Source organism: Asparagus officinalis, chromosome 3, assembly GCF_001876935.1.
Source record: "Asparagus officinalis chromosome 3, Aspof.V1, whole genome shotgun sequence".
Taxonomy (NCBI): Eukaryota; Viridiplantae; Streptophyta; class Magnoliopsida; order Asparagales; family Asparagaceae; genus Asparagus; species Asparagus officinalis.
In genome coordinates this window covers 62941701-62952842 of record NC_033796.1, presented here as the reverse complement: position 1 = coordinate 62952842, position 11142 = coordinate 62941701, and the positions used below count along the sequence as shown (strand labels likewise).

At 36.5% G+C, this 11142-nt stretch overlaps 1 non-coding gene across 1 annotated transcript; it reads right to left on the bottom strand.

Annotated features, from left to right (window-relative positions):
* TRNAY-GUA lies at positions 5287-5372 on the bottom strand. The gene is given in 2 exon segments: positions 5287-5322; positions 5336-5372. It is a non-coding gene; the product is annotated as a tRNA-Tyr (tRNA).

Here is an 11142-nt window from a genome sequence, read left to right as displayed (position 1 = left end):
TGAGAAGCAAATATGTGTGCGTGTGCGGTGCGGCGTGGCGTGGCGCGCGCGTGCGGGCGAGGCGTAGCGTGGCGTGTGTACGCGCACTCACGTGTGTGAGATAGATATGCAAAGCCCACAAAATCCAGAACACTATTCAAAGCCCAATAAGAAGAGAATCATTATATACCCTATACTATTCATCTAATTTTCCAATATGGGACTATCCACAAAGGCAAAATTGCCTTTTCATGAACAAAACATCCAACAGCCCCCCAAAAGGCAATATTGACTGAAAACTCAAAAAATAATAAATAAATCAATAAATCACAAAATAAATATAGGTTGGGAAACCTTTCGTATCGTGAATTCGGGAGAGGTAGCTTTCGGTTTTGAACCTTTCCTTAATGAGTTCATCACCACCTGAGGAACATAATGGACTAGGCTTTGAATTAGGCCCCTTGAATCAGGTATTGATAAAAACACACATAATACGTTTTCATGTATTGAGCTAAGCGGGTTGAGCGTTAAAGGCTATGCTCAAAAAAAACCGACTCATGAGAGTTTCTAGGGGTCAGCCCTGCCCCCCCAACCGCGGCCATCACGGTTCCTCTCACGTAGGTAAGTCCTCAAAGGGTACTATAGCTGTTTATTTAATACCCCCCACAATACACACGTTGGACTTATTAAGAGTAAAACTCAGCCTAGTCAGCTGTATCATAAGAGCATCATCATCATAGAGAAGGGGTAGTAGCAAATGCTACATAATGATATATAAATATATCTAGGTCAATGCGCCACAAGAGAGTCACTTGTCCAGCTTGTTTCTACCACATTGAACCAATATTGGGACTACGTCTCCAAATAAGGATTGAGTTGCCGCTGTCAGTGAACTCATTTATGGGCTTAACCCCATCTCCCTCGATGAATCCAGAACCACACTCCTAGATAATCCCTTAGTTAAAGGGTCAACAAGATTTTCTCAGACTTTACAAAGTCCATGATCACAACTTTGCCTAACAGGCGTTGTACAGGCTTATATCCTATTTGAATATGTCTGTTATGTTTTTTATTTACATGTACTTGCTTTAGAAGCTCTATGGTAGATCTAGAATCAAAGTGAATGAAAATAGGAGGAGAGGGTTTAGGGACCAAAGGAAGTTCAGAGAGAAGATCTTTTAACCATTCGGCTTCTGTGCAAGTAGTATCAAGAGCGATCAATTCAGGCTCCATGGTACTCCTGGCAATTACAGTTTGCTTACAAGATTTTCAGGATACAACTGCACCACCAAAAAGAAATATATATCAAGATGTAGACTTTATACTGCTGGAATCCGTGACCCAGTTAGCGTCACTATACCCTTCTATAGCATCAGGGTAACCAGTGTAAGTCAAGCAATAGTCAATTGTGCCTTTCAGATATTTGAATACTCTTTCTAAGGAAGTCCAATGATCTTTACTAGGGTTGCTAGTATACCGGCTCAGTCTCCCTACAAAATAAGCTATATCGGGTCTGGTCCGATTGGATATGTAAAGAAGAGATCCAATCAGCTGAGAATACTTCAGCTGGGAGATAGGTTCACCTTCATTCTTCTTCAAGGATATAGAAGAATCATAAGGTGTGGAAACAGGTTTAGAGTTATGAAAGTTGAATTTGATTAGCATTTTCTCAATGCTATGGGAAAGACTCAAATATATTCCTCTAGTGTCTCTAGTGATTTTCATTCCAACTATCATGTCAGCAAGACTTAAGTCTTTCATATCAAAGTTTTTGGAAAGATAATCTCTAACCTTTGAAATTAGTTTAAGTGTTGTTCCAAAGATAAGGATATCATCAACATAGAGACAGAGAATGACATAGTCATTGTTTATCACTTTAGAATAGACATATTTATCGCGTTCATTCACAGTGAAGCCATATTGTGCAATGACGTTGTCAAAAATCTGGTGCCATTGTTAATGAGCTTGTTTAAGACCAGACTTACTGTCAAAATAGGAATATAATAATAATATAAAATCCAAATTAAAGAGTTATAAAATTCAGGCCTGATCGGGAGCAGTCGTGATGTCACTGTCCTAGAAGGATTGAGGACCCGCCTATCGCCCTGGCGTAATCTGTCCCCTCTCCCCTAGCGTTAAAACCCCCCGGAATCGGCCGACCTCTACACTCGGGCGTGAGTTGTTAAACCCTAGAGGGTGGGGTGATTAGGGTCTTATGCTAATCTAATCTGATTAAATACCAATTAAAAATAATTAACAACTATATTCTTGCAAGATAGGTATACAATCTATTATGGGCAAGAATATGCAATATACACAAAGTGATATATCCTATATGATGAAATATATATGCAAGGATATATAAACTAAGGGTGATATAAACATAAACAAGATAAACAAGATAAACAAGATAGTGGACAATAGATAATGGCGACAAGAATGATATGAACAATAAGCACAAGTGAGACGCCAAGACAATCACAAACACACAAAGATGATCACGGAGTTCGGACCTTCCGTCCTACGTCTCCGCTCCCCACTCCCGGGGAGAAATCCACTATCAACCGGGTTTTCTACGTTCACCCGAACAACGTTTACACCTCACACTCGGTTTTCTAGCTAACCGAAAACTTTACAATCAACACACTATTGTAATCCCACTCTACACCCACTAAGTGTTGGACCTAGCCGTGTCCCCCTCAAGTGCTCGGTTACAACCTCTCTCTAGGCACGTCAACCGACGCCACTCCTCTTGGGACGATCCCCGACTCTCACCACACACTCCTCACTCGGTGTACAAGTGTATTACAAAGTGAATCTCACAATAAGCACAATATAACAAATGATTGTTCTCAACTATGGATGAGAACACAATTAAGCACAACTCAAAGTTACAAACTCTCACCACCCAACTATACTATGTATGTAAATACTAAAAGCTCAATGTGGGTGTGTGTAACAATGAGTAAAATGAAATCTAACTCAAATAGCAAACTAGCAATAATTAATATATGATAAATCAATAATAAAATTGCTAGGGAAAAGAGTTAGAAAACTTCTCTATAAACATAAGGAGAGGATGAGAAGATTTTGAGGATGAAATCCTCAACTGGTGATGCAAACTCCTCTTTGTAACAGCAAACCCCAAAAACAAACTAAACAAACTCAAACCCTTGTTTAAACTTTCTTAAACTTGTTTTTAAAACTCTCTTAAAATCAGTTTGAAAAGACATCAGCAATGGGGTATATATACCCACTAGAAATCTCAGCAAAAACCCAAACAAAATGACCAAAAGGCCCCCAGAAAAACCAGCTCAGAAATAGCCGTTAGAAGTCCAACGGTCATATGGTCGGTCGACCGAAAATCCCGTCGGTCGACCGATGAGAGCAAAAACACGAAGAAAACTTTCTGGACCATCTTCGGTCGACCGGAAAATTCGTCGGTCGACCGAAAATTTTCATCGGTCGACCGGACCGGTCGACCGACAGACTCTCTGTCGCATGGTGAGAAATGAACCAATGATCGGTCGACCGGTACGACATGATAATAAACATGCTACAATGACTGGTTATCAAAAAGGACTTCCCAAATGAAAAATATCATCATTTTACAAACTAGTCCAAAACATGAAAATATGAGATACTTGAATTTTGATGTTTTGACATAAACCAACTTTTGAAACTTTGTAAAGTGTTTTTATAGACTTAGTAAAACATGTATAAACTGATATTGAAGTCTATAAACTAAGAATACAATATTTTCACAAAATTGCATATTCTATGCAATGTTTTCAAAAACATAATAGAAAATATGAAATATAGAATTTCATATATATAACCATAAAAACTCAAAACATATGTATATATATATAACTATATATATATGAAGAAACCAATAAAAATGTGTGTGTATAGATATTGAGCTTAACGTACTTAACACACATAATATAAATCCTAAACTAAATTACCCAAGCTAGATCTTGATCTTCAATAAGCTCTTCTAGGTAATCTCGCGGATGAAGCTTTAACTTGGATCTTGAACTTTGAATAGCAAGGCTTCACCGACATTCCGCCAACCTCCTTTGGATATGATCGTTGAAGCTCTATTCCATCCATCCTCCAACAACGTTGTTTGTCTACAATATATAGAAAAACACAAATACTAGACAAACAACATTAGAAATAAATTGTTTGTTAAACATCATCAAAACAAGAAGACCAACATGAGTCACAGAGCTTATGCTCAGACGAAAACGGTTGCCCAAAATATAAACGTAAAAGTGTAGCCGAAATAACTTGGGAGAAAAGAGAGTGGAGAAAGAGAGCTTTGGAAGTTGTTCTTCTCGTTGTTGTATGTTTGAATGAGGTCTACGGCTGCTTATATAGGTGAGGAGAAGTGTAACCCCCGCTGAATCAAAGGAACCATTGCGCACGAATCTCGCTTCCGTTACCCGCATGCAGCCGTTACAAAACATGTAAAACGTGCAAAATAAAAGCTTGAGAAGCAAAAATGTTTGCGTGTGCGGTGCGGCGCGTGCGTGTGTGTGAGATAGATATGCAAAGCTCACAAAACCCAAAACACTATTCAAAGCCCAATAAAGAGAGAACCATTATATACTCTATACTATTCATCTCCTTTTCCAACGTGGGATTATCCACAAAGGCAAAATTTCCTTTTCATGAACAAAACACCCACATTTCTCTAATCTAAAAGGAATCCCTAAATATGTTACAAGGAAATGGCCGCATGTGTAATTCATCACGGCCGCCAAATATTGCCGATCGAAGAGGTAAATTGTCTTCCATGGCAACTAGCACACTTTTTTTTAGTGAAGCTAATCTGAAGGCCAGAAGCCAATTCAAAAGCACACAAGACCAGTTTCAAAACTATCTAATGTTCTCTCTTATTCTTAAAATACACTGAGGGTGTCATCTGTGTACTGCAAGCAAATAATCATTTGATTCATAGTATAAATTAGCTCTAACAGCTACGGGTAACATCTTGGTAAAGGAATTAAAAATTATCCTCCCATATAGAGTTGAAAAAAAAAACTCTATGAAGTCTAGCCATAGAAGGAATATTCGCATACTTTTGTCGCGGATCATGTCACACTTGCCACAGTTGCCTCTTCCCAATTATAAAGTATCAAAAAATATTGAGAAAGATAGTGAAAGTCAAGATTATTTGTATACTTATGTCACAGCTCATGCCATACTTGGTACTTGCCAGTTGCCTCTTCCTAATTATGAAGTATAAAAAAATATTCAACAAAATACAAAATAATGGAAATTAATATAAAAATAAAATCCGACCTGCCGGATTCGAACCAGCGACCTAAGGATTTATCTGCACATACTACAGTCCTCCGCTCTACCAACTGAGCTAAGGTCGGTTGGTTGTTCGAGCTCCTAAGCAATTATTTTATAAACCTTTGTTTTAGGGATATTCAGCACACAACCACTCCCTCAGACCTGATCCCTGCAAAGGTCTCTCTCCAACATCATGCCACATTGCCACTCTGCAGCAACTCAGTCCACCATCCTCTACTTTGGCATCTACCTCGTAGCCCTCGGCACCCGCGGCGTCAAGGCCGCGCTCCCCGCCCTGGGTGCCGACCAGTTCAATGAGTCAAAACCTCTCCAGTTTCTTCAACATGGTTCCTCTTCAGCCTCACTGTAGGAGGTTCCCTTGGTGTCACGTTGGTTGTTTGGATCAGTGACAACCGGGGTTGGGATTTGGGGTTTGGGGTTCGCGCCGTTTCGGTTGTGTTCGCATGCAATTGTGTTCGTGGTGATGAGAAGATAGATGTTCTCTAAACAAGGTGAGAACTCAATTAGGCTCAACTCAATGTTACTATCTCTCACAACCCTAAATATATTATGAATGCAAATACAATAAGCTCATGTGGGTGTGTGTAACAATGAGATTAATCAAATCTAAACTCAATATAAAACTAGCTTTAATAAGATGATAATCAAACAAATAAATATAAAGCTAGAAAAGAGTTTAGAAAACTTCTCAATAGATGACAAGAGATGGAGAGAGACTAGTTGATTGCTCAAACTCCAATAGATGATCTCTTCAAGCTCTTGTGGAATTTTTTTTCACAAATAAACTCTTGAAACAAACTTAAAAACCCTTCAACAAACTTGTAAAACTCTTTTTAAAACTCTCTTAAACATCCATAAGAAACAATGAAAGTTGAGGGCTTTTTATAGCCTCTTAAACCAGCCACAAACCCCAAAAAAACGAAAATATAAAAAACTAACCGTTACTAGCCGTTATAGGCTGAAAAGACCAAAATACCCTAAAATCCAGCATTCTGGAAATTTACGTATCTGGCTTTGTAAAATTAATTAAAAATAGTAAATCAACTTCAAAAATCATGACATTTTGTGGTAAGGTTATAGACATGTATATGAACATTTTAGAGAAATAATTTCTGAAAAATAACTTCCCAGTTGAGAGAAATAAATGTTTGAACATAGATAAACAGTTTCTGAAAAACTGCTGAATACTCGTTTTTGTAAATTCAATTGAAAATAACAAAACAACTCCAAAATTAGTAAAACTTGGGAAAATGTTTGTATATATGAATATAAACATGTAAATAAAGAAATTTTTTAAATTTCATTTCCCAATTGTGAAAACGCATGTATTTTGTAAGTATGTTCAAAACATGAAAATGTAAACACATGAATTTTGACATTTTGGCTAAACCATATTTTGAAACTCCACAAAATAATTATATAGACTTAATAGAAGATGTATATTATTATTGTTAAGTCCATAAATGAAGAAAATAAAATTTTAATAGAATTGCATATTCTATGCAATATATTCTTAAACATAATAGAATATGAAACAAATTAAAATGTGAATAAATTTGTTTGTTGTTTCATATCTATGTAGCTAAACCAAAACAATAATAAATATGATATATGTAATCTCATATTTATAAACATGAAAACTCAAAACCATGTATGTGTGTATTTAACTATATATACATAGAAACCAAAACTTGTGTGTATATACATATATATAACTATAAAAATCAAATACGTGTGTGTATATATGATTGAGCTTAAAGTATCAACACACATAACATAAACAACTAAACTAAGTTACCCAAGCAATCTTGATCTTCAATAAGCTTGACTTGGTACACTCTGCGGATGAAGCTTGAATTTGGATCTTCAACTTGAATTGCATAGGCTTCAACCCTTAATTCTGCCAACCTCCATTTGATATCGTCGTTGAAGCGCTATTCTATCCATCATCCAACTCGTTGTTTGCCTAGAATAAATACGAAAGCACAAACACTAGACAAACAACATTAGAAGTAAATTATTTGTTAAACATCATCAAAACAAGAAGGCCAACAATCTCTCCCTTTTTGATGATAACAAACAATTTACAAAAAGGATATATGCATGAAAGAAAATGAATATACAAAGTATAATATATCATGCATATAAACAAGAAAGAATATACTCACAATATTTCTCTTCCTTTGACAACATCAGAAAGGGGACAAAGGAAAGAAGAGAGCGAAAGCTCCCCCTAATAAGCATGGGTGAGTATCAAAAAAGAATAGGGATTGCTCCCCCTATCAAAAATGCTTTAAAGAATGTATGCAATGAGGATCAAGGCAAACATATGTGAGCAAGCATAGATGGAAAATATGCTAAACACAACTCACATACGAAAAAGATAATGAGAACACATATGAATATATCAATATGAAAAATAGTCTCATATCAAAGAACATAAAAACCATGTGTAAAGGTAGATTTATGAAATCAAAGGAAAAAAAAGAGAGCATGAGAATTATGCAAAATGTTTTCAAATGAAAACGAATCAATCAAATGAAATCATAAATCCAAATTTAAATCATAAAACCAAAACATCATTGATTTTAAAAAAATCAAGAGAGGCAATTATATCTAGCTCTTGAGCTAGTATCAACCCATATAAATATTTTAGGATCCGGTAAACAAGATTTGGGAATAAACACCCAATAAATCCGGAGGGTTATATGAACACAAACCTCTCATGATTTGGGAATAAACACCCAATAAATCCGGAGGGTTATATGAACACAAACCTCTCATCAAAATCGAAACAAATAATCATGAAAACAAACTCTCATCAAAATCGAAACAAATAATCATGAAAACAAAAGATTTGATCAATTAAAAATTATTTTCATATAGAAAATTTAGAACACGTTTTTCAAAACCAAGAAAAAAAGAAAAATACTAAAATTCTTGGTTTAAAAATTAAATTTATTTTGGTACCCAAGTAATCCATGTACCAAAAGGTTTAGGGACATTACCCCTATTATTTAAGCTCAAAGCCCTAGGGTTATGAACCCTCTTGGGTATATGTGGTGCACTAACACTATAAGGACCGTGAAGTTTTGATACTAGTTAAAATAATTTTCTAGTATTTTTTTAATATTTAATTATGATTTTTAAAAGAGTATTTGTATTTTTCTTAATTTCCTATAATTTTCTACGATTTAAAAACCAAAATTATATTTATTTAAATAATTTTTATATTTATAAATTTATTTTGTGCAGTAAAAAATTTCTAGAATTAATTTGTTGAGTTATCGATACTATTATGTAATATTTTAAATAATATATTGTATTATTAATATTATTACAAATTATTTCATATAATACATGGTATTATTAATTACGTGTTTTTGGTATAATTTATTATTTTATTTCTACTGTTACATATTTTCTGTCGTATTAGTATAACTAGTACATTTTACTGTGTATATAATTGTCCCATAATTATTTAATTTTAAATTTAAGTAAAAATATTTTTATTATTAATTATTCTTGTTTAATTATATAATATGGGTATATTTTGACTATTCGTATTAACCGTGTATTAGTACAATATGTACGTTTTTATTTGTAGATAATTATCCGTATTATTTGATTTTTAAAATATCATTAGTTATTTCTTTTATTAATTTTGTTTTTAACTTATTTAACCTAAACCCTAATTATATATAAAGACACCTATATATACTCTCTCTCTCCTCTCTCTTGTTCACAAGAAAAACCTCGCCGCCTCTGTACCCTCTCTCCCTCCGCGATCCTCTTCGACGCCGCTCACCATTACGGCCACCGCCGCTCGCCGCTCCTCCCTCACCATCCCCGTCATCCCGACACCACCCCAGCCTACATCGCCCAAGCGTTTTCGCTCTCTCGAGCTCGAAGCCGTCGCCTCCACCTTCACCTCCGCTTCCTCCGCACGAGCACCGCCGCCTTCACCACGTTGCCAGCTCCGACCGCGGCCGCCTTCAGTGTTCGCTGTCCAACACCCCTGAGGTCGCCGCTCTTATCCCCTTCAGCTCGAGCGCCCAGATCGCAGTACCAAGCTCCCTCATCGTCGCCTCTCTCCGCCGTGTTCCTCCGCCTCAACAGCGCCGACCACTCGCGACGACCTTAGCCTCCGCCCCTTCTCCCCGAATCCGAGCACCCCTTGTAGCACTGTCCGTCGCTCTGCCTCGGTTAGATCCGTCATGCTCGTGCTGCTCGAGCCGCCGACCCGCCGGACCCGCTGCCCGCGTCGGTCGCAACCTCGCCTGTCGAGCCACCAAAGTCATCACTGTCAATTTCAGATCGACGTCGTGCTGCACCCCCATCTGATCCAGTTGCCTCGTCATCAAGACCCGTGGTCTCGCATGGGAAGATTCCGCTCTCCTGTTTCGTAGTTTGATTATTTACATTTTTTATGAATTATTTACGTAGTTTAATTATGACGTATTTATCTGCGTGGGTTGTTGCTGAAGAATATTGATCTGAATAATTGATATGTGATAAATAGTGTTTTTGGAATAATTATAATGAATTAAAAGAATTTAATTCGACAAAAGAATCATTTTTAGATAATTATAATAATTTAAAAGAATTTATTTTGGAAAATGAATTAGTTTAGATTAATTGTTAAGCGAAATAATTTAAAATGAATTAAATTTAGAAAAAGATTATTTTCTGATTATGTAGATGTTGTTTATGATTTATAATTCTTATTTTGATTATTTAATATGCTATGATATTATTGCACATGATTTGTTGCATTGATTGTTTCATGTTGTGATTGAGAATCATTAGGAGTTTATGACTATAGTGACCCGTATGACACAGTTAGGATCTAGAATCCCGTGTGTAGTTGACCTGGAATTACGAGAATTGGGATGAGAAGTCTTGGTCCATGTGAGTGGTTGTGATTGTTGATGTATATTCCGGGCTCGCGCTGGTGAAGTTTGTGTAGTCACCGGGGTGGGTCCGAGGAGTTGTGATATTGTGATTGTGATTATTTTCCAGGCTCGCTCCAGTGTCTTGTTTCGGCCTGGGGTGGGTTTGAGGTGTGCGGTGTTATCGAGATTATTGATTGTTTTCCAGGCTCGCGCCAGTGTCTTGTTTCGGCCTGGGGTGGGTCTGAGGTGAGGTGATATCGAGATTATTATTTGTTTTCCAGGCTCGCGCCAGCGTCTTGTTTCGGCCTGGGGTGGGTCTGAGGAGCAGAGATATTGAGATTGTTGATTATTTGAGATGAGTGATGTGATAGTTAGTTACCTGACCACGATTCTTGGCTAAGTATGATTCTTGTGAGATGTAGGCCGGTTGTACTCCTTTTCATACCTAGATCGGGTTAATATTTAATTATCTATAATTTGAGACATATGGTATATACATGAGGGTTTCCTTGATTGGATTATTTCGCTCGACGTACTACGTCTCGAGATGTAGATTTTTAAGTATTAATTCCATCTAGTGTATGAACATGTTACTTGGATGATTATTTTGATCGCTAGCTGCATGATTTCGTTACCCGGTTGATTTACGGATTCTTATGACTATCATGTTTTGGTAGTGGATTTCATGTTGATTTATGGGGATTCTCAGTTGTACGTCCTTTTATCATTTCTATTATTGTATCGATTTCCGTTTTGGTTTCCGTTCGTTCATTTCTTTTCTGCTTGGTCATTGTATTTTACATTTCTCCAGCACTCATTTGTTCAGATATGTATAAGGGTACGTTTGACCCATATTTTTATGTCTGGGATGATTTACCATTGATGATATGTTTATTTCTTATTCTGGGTTGTCTTTATATTCTTGCTATGTGTGATC